Source organism: Canis aureus, chromosome 1 (genome assembly GCF_053574225.1).
Source record: "Canis aureus isolate CA01 chromosome 1, VMU_Caureus_v.1.0, whole genome shotgun sequence".
Taxonomy (NCBI): Eukaryota; Metazoa; Chordata; class Mammalia; order Carnivora; family Canidae; genus Canis; species Canis aureus.
In genome coordinates, this window is record NC_135611.1 from 88,307,966 (window position 1) to 88,323,219 (window position 15,254).

General features: G+C 40.3%; 1 protein-coding gene across 10 annotated transcripts in view; it reads right to left on the reverse strand.

Annotated features, from left to right (window-relative positions):
- CFAP95 (cilia and flagella associated protein 95) overlaps nucleotides 1-15,254 on the reverse strand; it is a 141,728-nt gene that overhangs the window by 35,643 nt on the left and 90,831 nt on the right. Inside the window, exons 5-6 of one of the 10 annotated variants that reach the window (XR_013385256.1) lie at nucleotides 10,328-10,406; nucleotides 9,811-9,978 (exon numbers count right to left, since the gene is read on the reverse strand). The exons of 8 other annotated variants lie outside the window; for them this stretch is intronic. The gene's annotated coding sequence lies outside the window, so the exon portion shown is untranslated. The remainder of the gene's footprint in view (nucleotides 1-9,810; nucleotides 9,979-10,327; nucleotides 10,407-15,254) is intronic. One more of the 10 variants, XR_013385257.1, reaches the window with a different exon arrangement.

Below are 15,254 nucleotides of genomic sequence, written 5' to 3' on the forward strand. Positions count from 1 at the left end.
AGGTAATAATTTAACTATATAAGTGCCAAATACAGAATCAAATTAAATACAGATAGCAGCAAAGATTTTGTAATGCTAGAAAGTTCCTGTTACTGTGAAACCATTTCTATAGCTCAACGATGCATGGTATAGCACTATCCACTGAGACATGCTGAAGATTTTAGTAATTATAACATTATGACAATCACATAATCTTCCAACATCATAAAGAGTAATATTAGTAACACAGGCTCATCATTAATATACATGGAATAAAAGGAAGTGTCAGGATCAAATAGAAATTCCATGATATTGACATTTTGAAAATCTTTGCCACTCACTTGTTATATTAGCTCTCATCAGTCCCAAAAGTTTGAACTGCTTATATCCCCAGTGGAGTAGCAATGACAAAAATTCACCCATAGGCCAAATAATGGTAGAAGTAGTCATATAATCTCTGTTGTTAGAGTCATGAAGGTTGCTTCAATTATGTATTGCTGTTTTGTAAAACTTACTTGCTTAAAATAACAACCATTTTATTATCTCTGGTTATTCTGTGGGATGACTGGACTCAGCTGGGTAGGGTTTTTTGCTCCATGTGATGTCAATTAGAGCTACAGTCATCCAGGTGCTTGACTAGTCTAGAATATCCAAGATTACTCATTTTCATGTCAGGCAGTCAGTTTTGTCTGTAGTGTGGGAGCTCAGTTGGAGCTGTCAAACACAATGTCTTGGTTCTCCTCCATGTATCTTGGGCTTCTCATAGCATGTTGGCTAGATTCCAAGATTCAGAAAATAGGAACTACTAGTCTCATAAGGTCTGTACTCACATGTCCCAGAGCATCACTTCTGCTATTCTATTGATCAAAATGAGTCACATGGCCAGCCCAGATTTATAAGACAGGCAGATAACCTCTGCCTCTTCATGGGAGCTGTGGAATGCATGTACAGAGAAAGAAAGGATAGTTGATGGCTACTTCTGGAGACTAGAAACCAAATAAGTAAGTTGAATAAAGCTATCTTCATAATTTTAACTTGAGCACTGAGCACACCTAAATATGCAAATAAATCTGAACTTCAGTTTTGTGGGTGTAACTTGAAAGGCTATTTTAAATAGGTATTATGATGACACTAAATTCATATCTTTCAATAGTAACTCTGAACGTGAATGGGCTTAATGATCCCATCAAAAGATGCAGGGTTTCAGACTGGATAAAAAAATAAGACCCATCTATTTGCTGTCTACAAGAGACTCATTTTAGACCAGGATGCCTACAGACTGAAAATAAAAGGTTGGAGAACCATTTACCATTCAAATGGTCCTCAAAAGAAAGCTGGGGTAGCAATGCTCATATCAGATAAATTAAAGTTTATCCCAAAGACTATAGTAAGAGATGAAGAGGGACACTATATCATACTTAAAGGATCTATCCAACAAGAAGACCTAATAATCATGAATATTTATGCCCCGAATGTGGGAGCTGCCAAGTATATCAATCAACTAATAACCAAAGTTAAGACATACTTAGATAATAATACACTTATGGGAGACTTGAACACGGCGCTTTCTGCAAATGACAGATATTCTAAGCACAACATCTCCAAAGAAGTAAGAGCTTTAAAAGATACACTGGACCAGATGGGTTTCACAGACATTTACAGAACTTTACATCCGAATGAAACCGAATACAAATTCTGCTCAAGTGCATGGAACTTTCTCCAGAATAGACAACATACTGGGTCACAAATCAGGTCTTAACTGATACCAAAAGATTGGGATTGTCCCCTGCATATTTTCAGACCATAACGCTTTGAAACTGGAACTCAATCACAAGAAGAAATTTGGAAGAAATTCAAACACGTGGAGGTTGAAGACCATCCTGCTAAAAGATGAATGAGTCAACCAGGAAATTGGAGAAGAATTAAAAAGATTCATGGAAACTAATGAGAATGAAGATCCCAAAATCTTTGGGATATGGCAAAAGCAGTCCCAAAAGGGAAATACATCGCAATACAAGCATCCCTCAAAAAACTAGAAAAAAACTCAAATACACAAGCTAACCTTGCAGCTAAAGGAACTGGAGAAAGAACAGCAAGTGAAGCCTACATCCAGCAAAAGAAGAGAGGTAATAAAGATCCGAGCAGAACTCAATGAAATAGAGACCAGAAGAACTGTAGAACAGATCAACAAAACCAGGAGTTGGTTCTTTGAAAGAATTAATAAGATAGATAAACCATTAGCCAGCCTTATTAAAAACAAAAGAGAAAAGACTCTAATTAATAAAATCATGAATGAAAAAGGAGAGCTCACAACCAATACCAAGGAAATACAAACAATTTAAAAAATATATTATGAGCAACTATATGCCAATAAGTTAGAAATTAGGCAATCTAAAAGAAATGGACGCATTTCTGGAAAACCACAAACTACCAAATTTGGAACAGGAAGAAATAGAAAACCTGAACAGGCCAGTACCCAGGGAGGAAATTGAAGCAGTCATCAAAAACCTCCCAAGACACAAAAGTCCAGGGCCAGATGGCTTCCCAGACAAATTCTATCAAACATTTAAAGATGAAACAATACCTACTCTACTAAAGCTGTTCAAAAAGATAGAAAGGGATGGAATACTTCCAAACTCATTCTATGAGGCCAGCATCACCTTAATTCCAAAACCAGACAAAGACCCCACCAAAGAGGAGAATTATAGACCAATCTCCCTGATGAACACAGATGCAAAAATTCTCAACAAGATACTAGCCAATAAGATCCAAGAGTACATTAAGAAGATTATTCACCATGACCAAGTGGGATTTATCCCTGGGATGCAAGGCTGGTTCAACACTCATGAAGCAATCAACGTGATAGATCATATCAACAAGAGAAAAAAACAAGAACCATATGATCCTCTCAATAGATGCAGAGAAAGGATTTGACAAAATACAGCATCCATTCCTGATCAAAACTCTTCAGAGTGTACAGGTAGAGGGGACATTCCTCAGCATCTTAAAAGCCATCTACTAAAAGCCCACAGCAAATATCATTCTCAATGGGGAAACATTGGGAGCCTTTCCCCTAAGATCAGGAACACGACAAGGAGGTCCAGTCTCCCCACTGCTAGAAGTCCTAGAACATCGTTCTAGAAATCCTAGGCTCAGCAATCAGGCAACAAAAAGAAATAAAAGGCATTCAAATTGGCAAAGAAGAAGTCAAACTCTCCCTCTTTGCAGTTGACATGATACTGTACATAGAAAACCCAAAAGACTCCACCCCAAGATTGCTAGAACTCATACAGCAATTCAGCAGTGTGGCAGGATACAAAATCAATGCCCAGAAGTCAGTGGCATTTCTGTACACTAACAATGAAACTGGAGAAAAAGAAATTAAGGAGTCAATCCCATTTACAATTGCACCCAAAAGCATAAGATACCTAGGAATAAACCTAACCAAAGAGGTAAAGGATCTATACCCTAAAAACTATAGAACACTTCTGAAAGAAATTGAGGAAGACACAAAGAGATGGGAAAAGATTCCGTGCTCATGGATTGGCAGAATTAATATTGTGAAAATGTCAATGCTACCCAGGGCAATTTACACATTCAGTGCAATCCCTATCAAAATACCATGGACTTTCTTCAGAGAGTTGGAACAAATCATCTTAAGATTTGTGAGGAGGGGATCCCTGGGTGGCGCAGCGGTTTAGCGCCTGCCTTTGGCCCAGGGCGCGATCCTGGAGACCTGGGATCGAATCCCACGTCAGGCTCCCAGTGCATGGAGCCTGCTTCTCCCTCTGCCCGTGTCTCTGCCACTCTCTCTCTCTCTCTCTCTCCCCCTGTGTGCCTATCATAAATAAATAAAAAAAAATTAAAAAAAAAAAAAGATTTGTGAGGAATCAGAAAAGACCCTGAATAGCCAGGGGAATATTAAAGAAGAAAACCAGAGCCGGGGGCATCACAATGCCAGATTTCAGGTTGTACTATAAAGTTGTGATCATCAGGACAGGGTGGTGGTAGTGGTACAAAAACAGACACATAGATCAATGGAACAGAATAGAGAACCCAGAAATGGGCCCTCAACTCTATGGGCAACTAATATTCGACAAAGCAGGAAAGACCATCCACTGGAAAAAGGATAGTCTCTTCAATAAATGGTGCTGGGAAATTTGGACAGCCACATGCAGAAGAATGAAACTACACCAGACACAAAGATTAACTCAAAATGGATGAAAGATCTAAATGTGAGACAAGAATCCATCAAAATCCTAGAGGAGAACACAGGCAACATCCTTTTTAAACTTGGCCACAGCAACTTCTTGCAAGATACATCCATGAAGGCAAGGAAAACAAAAGCAAAAATGAACTATTGGGACTTCATCAAGATAAAAGCTTCTGCACAGCAAAAGAAACCATCAACAAAACTAAAAGACAACCTACAGAATGGGAGAAGATATTTGTAAATGACATCAGATGAAGGGCTAGTATCCAAGATCTATAAAGAACTTCTTAAACTCAACAGCAAAGAAACAAACAATCCAATCATGAAATGGGCATAAAACATGAACAGAAATTTCACCAAAGAAAACCTAGACATGGCCAACAAGCACATGAGAAAATGCTCTGCATCACTTGCCATCAGGGAAATACAAATCAAAACCACAGTGAGATACCACCTCACACCAGTGAGAATGGCGAAAATTAACAAGACAGGAAACAACAAATGTTGGAGAGGATGTGGAGAAAGGGGAACCCTCTTGCACTGTTGGTGGGAATGTGAATGGTACAGCCACTCTGGAAAACTGTGTGGAGGTTCCTCAAAGAGTTAAAAATAGACCTGCCCTACGACCCAGCAATTGCACTGTTGGGGATTTACCCCAAAGATACAGATGCAATGAAACGCCGGGACACCTGCACCCCGATGTTTCTAGCAGCAATGGCCACAATAGCCAAACTGTGGAAGGAGCCTCGGTGTCCATCGAAAGATGAATAGATAAAGAAGCTGTGGTCTATGTATTCAATGGAATATTACTCAGCCATTAGAAACGACAAATACCCACCTTTTGCTTCAACATGGATGGAACTAGAGGGTATTATGCTGAGTGAAATTCATCAATTGGAGAAGGACAAATATTATATGGTCTCATTCATTTGGGGAATATAAAAAAATAGTGAAAGGGAATAAAGAGGAAAGGAGAGAAAATGAGTGGGAAATATCAGTGAGGGTGACAGAACATGAGAGACACCTAACTCTGAGAAAGGAAGAAGGGGTGGTGGAATGGGAGGTGGACAGGGGGTTGGGGTGACTGGGCGATGGGCACTGAGGGGGTCACTTGATGGGATGAGCACTGGGTGTTATGCTGTATGTTGGCAAATTAAACTCCAATAAAAAAAGGACTATTCTAATGAAATTAGAGTCTATAAAGACTTATAGAGATGGTCTAAAGTCAGCCATTAATCTACCATGATGCCAAAACTCTAATAAATACTATACCAAGTACTTTCACATAAATTTTTGTATCAAATTACTTGAGTTACTTTGCCAGGATAGCAATAAAATAGGTTATTGTTACCCACCATTAAAACACTCCTGTGCCAAGGCACACAAGCCAAGTAGGATCTGAGCCATACCCCCAAATATTAACAAATGGAAAGCATCCTACATATTTCACCATTTGGTTTCAATGTACATCAGCTAAAGGAAGAAACCTTAAATGCAGGAATTCTGCAAAAAGTAATAGCATTTAGGTTGACTTTGAAATCATTTCAGCAAATATGGCCAACTAGAAAAGCCAGCATCACTCAGCACCAACCAAGCCACCCAGTCTAGGGAGTCCAGGCAAGGTGACATGCACTCAAGACAGGATTCCTGCCTCACAGGGGAAAAGTACCAAGCCAAGACCAAGGCATGTCTTAGGAACCAGCAACCACATTATTTGAAAAATGGAAATTTTTAATTCAAATATTCCAAGAGAAGAACCAGTACTTCCTTTAATGGCTTGGTGCTCAAGGCCTGGCCTGCCTAAATGCAGCAATTAACATCTCCATGTTCAGAGTTTTCTTAGTTAGCCTATCATTCAGACATGCAGCATAGAAGAGTGGGTAAAACCATGAGCCTTGGCTTTAGACAATCTCAGTCCAAAACCTGGCTCCTCATTACCTGCTCTGAGTTCGAGCATGTTACTTGACTACTCTATGCTTTTGTTTTTCCCACCATAGAATGTAGATAATGAAGATGGAACAAAGTCACAGAGTTTTGTAGGAAATAAATGAGTTAGCACCCTTAGAATGGTGCCTGGCATATGATACATACCATAGAAGTATTTTCTATTATTAATATTAAAGTTATAAGTTATAGAACCCAAACTCAATTAAGAAAAAAAAAAAGAGGGAAATTAACAGCACATATAATAAAAATACCATCAGAGCTTTTTCCATACCTCTGCTTAGCTTCGTTTATAGATAGATGATCCCCCAGCAGAAAGATGCCCTCTGTAACTTGCCACCTGGAATGTTAGGGCATCTTGCCCCAAACTTCAATTACTATTCTAGAATGGTTTCTGAGTGGCTTGGCCTGGGACCTATGGCTCACATGTGGGCTTGTGGGAGGTGAGAGGGAGGAGAATCAGCCCATTAGCGTACAGCCTAGCAAAACTACACTGAATGGGAAACAAAAGGTCCTACAATGAGTAAGATGGGGAATCAAGCATGGGATTCTGGTCTGTCTCACTCCTGGTATTTTCACCCTATCACTCTCCACTTCACATTTTCTTTGTTGTTATCTTCATCACCATCATCATAGGGCATTTTTAAAAAACTTTTTTCCTTCTAGAAAAATGTTCAACATCTTGATGATATCTACCAAGAGACAGGCCCCACCACATAAGTGCCTGATTAGAAAAGAAAGCAAATGCCTTGAACTGTACTTGAAGAGAAAAAAAGAAAAGAAAAGAAAAGAAAAAACACCTCTTACTATTCATATTAAGTTCCTTTCTTCTGAAGAATGCTAAAGGTTTTACAGATGCTAAATGCCCCAGTGAGAGAAATAAATTGAAAGAGTTTAAGCTGCGGCCTGAGCTCACTATGGCTACTGTGAAGTATTCACTCCACACACATATGGATAAGTGCTCTATGCCAACAATGAAAACTTAACTGCCTGAACTACTTTTTGGCCTCATTTAACTTGTCCATTTATGTGACTACAGATGCTTTTCTCCTTAGAACCATAACATTTTAGAGCAGGAAAGGACTTTACAGATCATTTGGTTCAATCCCCTCATTTTGCAGATGGAAACAACTGGAACTCAGAGAGGTTTATTAGCCAGCACAAGGTCACATAGCAGGTTTAGTGCAGGTCTAGAAGTAGAACACATCTCCTATTTTCCCATACCAGGCCTTTTCTGAAAAACCACGCTAAATCCAATAGCTACCCTGTGGTCCAAAACACTATTAATTTCTTTCTTCTCCAGTCATGTGAATCACATAAACATTTGGATAACTTCTGGAAACAAGACACATTTATTATAAAATTTTGACAGTATACACTAATCACTACCACCGGGAGACAATGAAATTTGGTAAAAATGATAAGACACAGTAGTTGCAGCTGTCTTTGTAAGAGGTCTACTTTTCATACTTCTCCATCCTCCAGTAGGTAGTCAGTACTTCTTGGCTGCCCTCAAACTGACACAGGCTCCTGTGTGCATGCTTCTCACACAGCGTGTATTCTATGCCAGAGTTGGCCTTTCCCTGTCAAAAAAAAAAAACTAGCTTTTCCTATGAACCATTATTCCAGGACCATGCATGGTTACATATGCATATTTAAATAAGGGCTTCTGAGGAATTAGGTCTTAAAATTATATTTATACTAAATCTCATTTGCAATATTGGATCTGCTTGATACAGCTTTTGTCGTTGTTTCGTTTGTTTTGTTGTTTTGGTTTCTGGTTGGTTGGTTGTTTAATGGTCACAGATGCAGTCCAAACATTATATATGGAAAACTTTGCTCCTTAGAATGATGCAGCTACAACTGTCTGTTCCTATGGGCAACCATAAGATGATTTTGTATAAGATAATCAGTGAACTAGCCTTCTGTAAAGAGCTTCCAAATTAAATGAGTTGCTTCAGAATTCTTGAGAACAAAATAGGAGCACAAAAAAGGCCTCTTAACTAATTATATTCATCTTCTTATCCATATTTTCTATGTGCCTTAAAGGAAATGTGTCTCATTACGTTTCTGTGCTTTTAATATCTCCACCCATGTAATAAAAGAAGTGTATGTCAGAGACACTCTACACATACAACTGTCCCCATCTGAGACCAGAAGAACACTGTTGATGGCTGAGGTCTTCAAACCTTCCTGACTCTCACCCCTTCCATCCCTGGTCGATGTAAATTCCTTGGAAACTTACTGAGAGAAATGTAACCAACTCTCAAGAGTAACAACAATTCTAGTTCTAGACAAGTTCAATCTACCCTCAATGTATATACATCTCATTTTTAAAGTTATGTCATTGATACCACTTTTAGTCTAGACCTTCTTGCTCTCTATACTATAATTTTTAAAAATTTCTCATTTGGGGTGCCTGGGTAGCTCAGTATGTTTAAGTGTCTGACTCTTGATTTTGGATCAGGTCATTGTCTCAGAGTTGTGGAATTGGGCCCCGTGTCACACTCCATGTGCTAGGCATGGAGCCTGTTTTGGAATCTCTCTCTTCCTCTCTCCCTGACCCTCCGAGGTCCCCCTTCCCTCACAATTTGCACTCTTTCTCTTTGTCGCTCTAAAAAAAAAAAAAAAAAATTATCTCAGTCTGTGACATAGAAGGATATATCCACAGAGTCCTTTTCTCTAGTTAAGGTCAGGAGTGGTGTCCAAACATTCTAGTTCTTCTGATTTTCAGTATGTTCCAGAGATGTTTGCTGGCAATTTAAGGAGGAAAGGTGTGTGTCTTCTTCACACTGGTCCAAAATAAAGTGGGCTGGCTATCAGTTCAGTTACGAGAAAAGAAACAGACTGTCATATGCCATCACAATATAATAGATGTTATCTAAAAACTAAGATAAATGCATCTGACTAATGTCTCCTTAACAAAGCTATTCCTATATTCTGATTTTTTTGTTAAGAGGTAACTAGAAGTTTAAATTTACATTATGATTACAGCCTTTCTTTTATAAGTTGAAGCACATTACTTTGGTCCATTAAGCAAACTCATTCTTATTCATTGCCTTTTAAAGTTGACATTTAACTTCCACAGCTGTACAGTTGGCAAGAAGCAAAAGAATATTTAATATTAAAGAGAGAAGATTCTAAAACATAACAGCATTCTATGGTATGGTACACCCTGCAATTAGTGTATGTTAACTTAAAGGAGAAATTACATATGGAATTAGTGAAGGACAGTTGAAGGTGCTCATGTATTTATTTCCTTGATAATAATCAAATAAGGCAAACAGGTAATTTAGCAATTCAAACTAATAAGGACTGATTTTCTAAAAGATTATGTCTTCTAATGCATTTATCAGAATAGAACTGGAACAACTTTTGGTTCTACAGGCCTCGAAGCCCTAAATCAAATAAGATAAGAAACAGCAATACCTCTCTTCCTTAGAATTTTCTGTTCAACATCAGAAATAATTTATTCATTCAAGAAATGATTACTGTGCAGTGGCTATAGGTCAAGTTCTCTGTGAGGCACTGAGGATAGAGCTGTGACAGCCTTGCCCTTTAGAGCATTGAGTTTAGCAAGAAAGGTAAACAGGAATGCAAGTAATTGCAATCAAGATGAACAGTGTTAGGATGAAAGGAGCACAGAGTGTTATGGACACCCACAAGGGACCTACCAAATCGTGGGGGCTGGAAGTAGCAGTAGGAAGGGAAGGTCCTTTGGAGGAGATGACATTTCAGATGAGACTTGGCAACTTCAGAGTTAAGATTAAATGTACACATTGCATTTTGCTTCTTCAAAAAGCTCCACTAAAACCATATCAAAGAGGCTTTAAAAAATAAACCTATAAGAATAAGGAAAACAGGAAAAGGGACAAGAGAACCACATTTTAGAAGCTTAAGAGAAAATGAACAAGTAGTCTCTGACTTAGCAGAAACCTAAATAAATCCTAAACCAGGAAGGAAGGATTGGGTTAGCACTACTTGAGAAGCAGTTAGAGCTCCAGGCCCCTCTGCCATTCCCCAATGCTGGGTAACTGACCCTCCTCTCTTCCAGCAAAAAGCTGGAAATTTATTCACTAGAAAGGGTAAAAGAGAAAGTCATTGATCAACAACATGGTTCAGTGCCCATACATAATGAAAGATGAATAGTGATGTTCCAGCAAAATACCTTGCTCGCTCCAAGACTTTTACCTGTCAGATGGTCAAGTAAGGGCGCTTCCTCTGGGGAATCTGATCAGCCCAAGAGGGAAGACTACTGACATCAGGGGTTCTGGTGGGAAAAAAAAAAAAAAGACTCATCTAGATCACTCCAGTAAAGCTCCAAGTCAGTAAGCTTCACTCTCAGGCTCTTAATCATGAGCAGAAAGGCAAAAATTATCAGACATCTCAAGAAAGCCTATAGCATGGAAGATAAATACCATACAATAAAAAAACAAACAAACAAACAGAAACAACAAATCATTTTAGAGGAAATAGAGGCTATACATGGAGAAAAATTTTAAGAAAAACAAGCTATCATTAACATTCCTAGATAGATGATATTACAGCCATGAAATTTAAAAAATGATTCTATAAAAACAAAACCAAAAATACTCAACAGTAGGGTTGAAGAAACAGAGAGTAGATAGTAGAAGCCAAAAATAAGACAGACAAGAAAATTAGAAGACCAGGCCAAGCAATTCAACATCCAAACAAAGGATTTCCAAAAACAAAGAATAGCGAAAATAGAAGGTATAAATTATCAATGAAATAAATTAAGAAGACTTTGTTGAATTGATAGGGGTTTCTAGGCTGAAAGAGTTTGCCAAGTGTCCAGCCTGGCCAACTTGCACAGCACTTAACATGTATACATCAATTACTGTTTTAATTATCTTATGCATATTAACTTACTTAGTCATCACGGCAACCCCAGAACATGGACACCTTTATAACTTTCATTTTACAAATGAAGAGACTGAGGTACAAAATGGCTAGGAAACTTGTCCAAGATCACACAGCTGGTAAGTGGCAGGGCCAAGATTTGAAGGCAGGTAACACAGCCCTGGAACCTACTACACAATACTGCCATGCAGGAGGCAGCACCATTGGAAAATTTCAGAATACACTGCAGACAGTTCTATATGATTTTTTAAAACCAGAGTTAGCTATTATTTCCTTAGTGCATACAGAGCCTCATCCTTGACCAAGAAACCTGAGGGGATACCCCATGTAGACTCTTGTTCCCACCTCCATACACAATTTTCTTCCTTCCAATACCCTGGCCTATGAATTTGAGTCACATCAGAAGCTCTAAATTCCTATTCCTCCTTCCCAGATCCACAAGAATACTGCTTTATACTTGAGGTCACCTCCCTGCACCGAAGTTGAAAGATGTGTCCTTGGAGAGTAAGTCAGTGGAGAATGAGAGGCTCTTCTCTCGCTCAAGGAGCACAGAGCCACACAGTTGCTACCCAACACATGACAACCATTGCCTACTACTTTTTATGGGTTCTATAGTTATGCATGGCAGGATAGTAAGTCTGAAACCAGTCCTTGTGTGCCTGAAGATACCTTTATTTGATCCTCCCATTTAAATAGTTCTAGGTTCAAAATTCTTTTCCTTCAACACTTAATGTTAGGCTCTTGCATCCAGCGTTGATGCTGGAAAATGAACATCAACTTGATTTTTATTATTTTCCTTACTTTTGCCAACCGTTTCCTTTATTTCCCCCAAATAATACAGCTTTAAATTCCTGTTCCATTTGTTGCATCAGGTCTGCTCCTCTGGGATAGGGTGCCTATGGCTTGTTGTTCTTCATGATACTTTTATTCTTTAGGTGTGTCATGATATTTTTTAACTGGGACTTCATCTGTATTAAAACCATCGGCTGCCTCTACTTTGATGACTACAAGGGTGGCCCATTAATAAGAGAGGCTCAGCTGGTATCTTCACTGTGAGGGAGGGAGAGAGGAGTTAAGCTCCTCTACTGCAGGTCTCGGGGCTTAACTGCACTTGTTTTCACTGGCATTTCTTTTTCTGTTAATGCACTGCCTAGTTCCTCCATATCCAAGACTGCTTTCTCAAATTGGAGTTGGGAGAGACAACTCAGGGCCTCGTTGGCCATCTGTGGCTGGCATTACATATTTCAGTGCTGAGATCAGTTTCAGGGAGGTAGACTACTAGCATCAAATCATCTACTAGGCAAAACCCTAGTGTCTTATTTTCTGTCCTGGACTGAAACCAACAGGCAAAGTCAATTCAGAAATATCCAACCGGAGCATATACTCCAAGTTTGCAAACACAATAGACAAGGCTTATTCAGCTCCTGTGTAAGCCTGGTCGACTGAGATCACAGTTCCCAGTCTGGACTAGCTCAAGGCTCCATCCAGAAGCCAATTTTTGCCTTCTCTCTTCTCCCTTCCCATCTCCCAGCCCTCTCCTCCTCTAAGCCTATCATTTTCTTTAGAGTTTCTCAAAGTATTGACTCAGTTTTCAAGTCTGCCTCTGGATTCATTCTGCCTTTCCATGTCTTTGCTGGAATTTCCAGATTTCAGTGCAGGGAAGGGAACCAGCAGAATGTTTACACCTTCATGAAAGCCAGAAGTCCACCATCCTCAGAGATCATCCTGGGGATACTCAGTATGGACCTTCCAGTCCACTTAAGTATGCTACAGCAGGTTGTGGAAGACATAGGCCAGGCCAGCCTCACAGATGAGTCAAGGTTAGGACCTGCACTGTTAAAACACCAGGCCAGAATTACAAGTGATCAGTGAAATGGGGTGGGGCATTATCATTTAGGACACCTTCCACCCTAACCCCAGGCAGACTGCAAAGTAGCTTCATTCTAATGCTAGACATTTTTCAAAGGAAGCAAAGACATTCAAATTTCTGGTAATGATGACATGTACTCATATCTACATAATGCACAACTCAATACTTAGAATTTCATCATGCTTGTAAGTACCCATATTTCTGTGTCACGTATCTATCTATAACATCATTACAGAAATTACGAAAGTTTGTCTGCTTTAGGAAAATGAGTGGAAGACAAATTTTCCTATAGTAACAAGTCATGCTGCCCCAAAATAAATATATATTTTACCAGTAAAAAAAATAGCAGTCTATTGCTATATAGTCAATTCTCATTATTCATAGTAATGTTCTATAAAGTTGCCGCAAACACTGAATTAGCAAATACTGAACCATTGTTCTTAGGGAAAACATGGGGTTAAGGTTCCTGAGAGCCTCTGGTCACAATATTTGGTTTTAAGTGTGTTTCTGATTAAAGACATTTTATTTAATATATACTGTTATTCATTAACAATGAACATGGCCAACAGCATTATAACTCAGGCCTGAAGTAAGTTTATCTAACACATGTATTTTCTCCATAAGTCACATCACAAGTCTTCTTGTGCTTGAGACATTAGACAGTGCTTTAACCTCATATTCACAAGCCATTTCAAACAGCAAAATCACCAACAAAAACCACACACAAAAATGCAAAAATTATGGTACTAAATAGACTGTGAAAAGGACACGTGTGTATAGTATGAGAGCTGAACCAAGAAGGCAGAGTTGTGCTTTGCTACATCTCACCTGGAAATGTGCACATGAGGTGGCTCACATTTTTCACCACTCAGTGTGTATCCGTGAATGACACTGTGAGTACTGATTTGGGGGGTTACAACTAAATTTTAGCAAGTAGGAGAACTTGCAAATATGGAATTCATTGAGTAATGAGGATTGATGATATTGTTAGTGCTTGCATTCTGATGGGGAAAAAACTCTAGTTATTAAAGGAGTTTGTAAAATGCCACGTTACAGGGTATTTTGTTGACCCTGGTATACCCCTCATCCTCTCACCTCCACAAACAAATCTCTTGATTAATTAAGAGACATTTTGTGCGGGAGAACATGGCAGAGGAGCAGGGGTCCTCAACTCACCTGCCCCACCAACTTACCTAGATAACTTTCAAACCATCCTGAAAACCTACAAATTCGACCTGAGATTTAAAGAGAGAACAGCTAGAACACTACAGAGAGAAGGGTTTTCACTTCCCCTTCAAGGTAGGAAAGCGGGGGGGGGGGGGGGGGGGGGGATGAAAAAGAATCGAGTGGGGGAGGGGCCCCACGAGCAGTCCTGCTAAGGCCAGGCAGAGAGAGTCTCGGTTACAGGAAAGCCCAGCCCCGGAGAAGCAGGAACTTTAAAAATCTGCACTGGATTCTTCCCGGATGGAAAGGCACTCAGCAGGGAAACTGGACAGAATCACAGGAGGGCAGTGAAGCCTCCAGTCTCCCGGGGTCACTAATAAAGGAAGTGTGTCTGGGGGAGACAGCATGCCACAGACTGTGGGCCGAGCTCTGTAAAGGCTAGAGTGCACGCCCGGCGGTGCCTCAGGGAGAAGCCGGTGGGTCAGGCGGCGGCTCCAGGGGGAGGGCACTGCACCCTGCTGCCTTTGGGAGCCGCAGCCCGGGCGCACGATTCCAGCAGCACAGGCCCCAGATCCCAGGGTGCTGGGGGACACAGCCCAGGATCATGCACTCCCCCCGGGGACAGGCAGAGGCAGGGAGGGCACAGGACAGCGAGGACTCTCCTGCTGTGCAGGTCAGTGCCCTCGCCCCCAGAGCATCCAGGCCAGTACGGACTGGGAGACTGCGGTAGTTACTGGGTGAGCTGACTCCAGAGCTGGAGAGCTGGCCGCTGCCAGTGTTGTTAGTCTTCCTTGTGTCACACTGTGCCTGGGAGGGGTGGGGCCGCCAGGGGACAGAGACCTCACAGGACAAACAGCTCCCACTGAGCCGCACCTGGCAGGGGGCGGGGCAGCGCCCCCAGGTGCACACACCTGAGAATCAGCACAGCAGGCCCCTCCCCCAGAAGACCAGCTGGAAGGACAGGGGAAGAGCAAGTTCTTGACCAAGCAGCGCTGGAAAGCTCCAGGGGAAGTCAAGGGATTTACAGTATATAGAACGAGAGGATACCCCTCCTATTTTTTTCTCTTCCTTTTTCCAGTACAACTGGTTTTTCTATCAGACTGTAAATTTCCAATTTTTTTCTCCTTTCCCACCTTAACTACAATATTTTACCATCTCTTCATTTTTAAGAATCTTCCTTTTTGACTTTCATATTTCTACAAT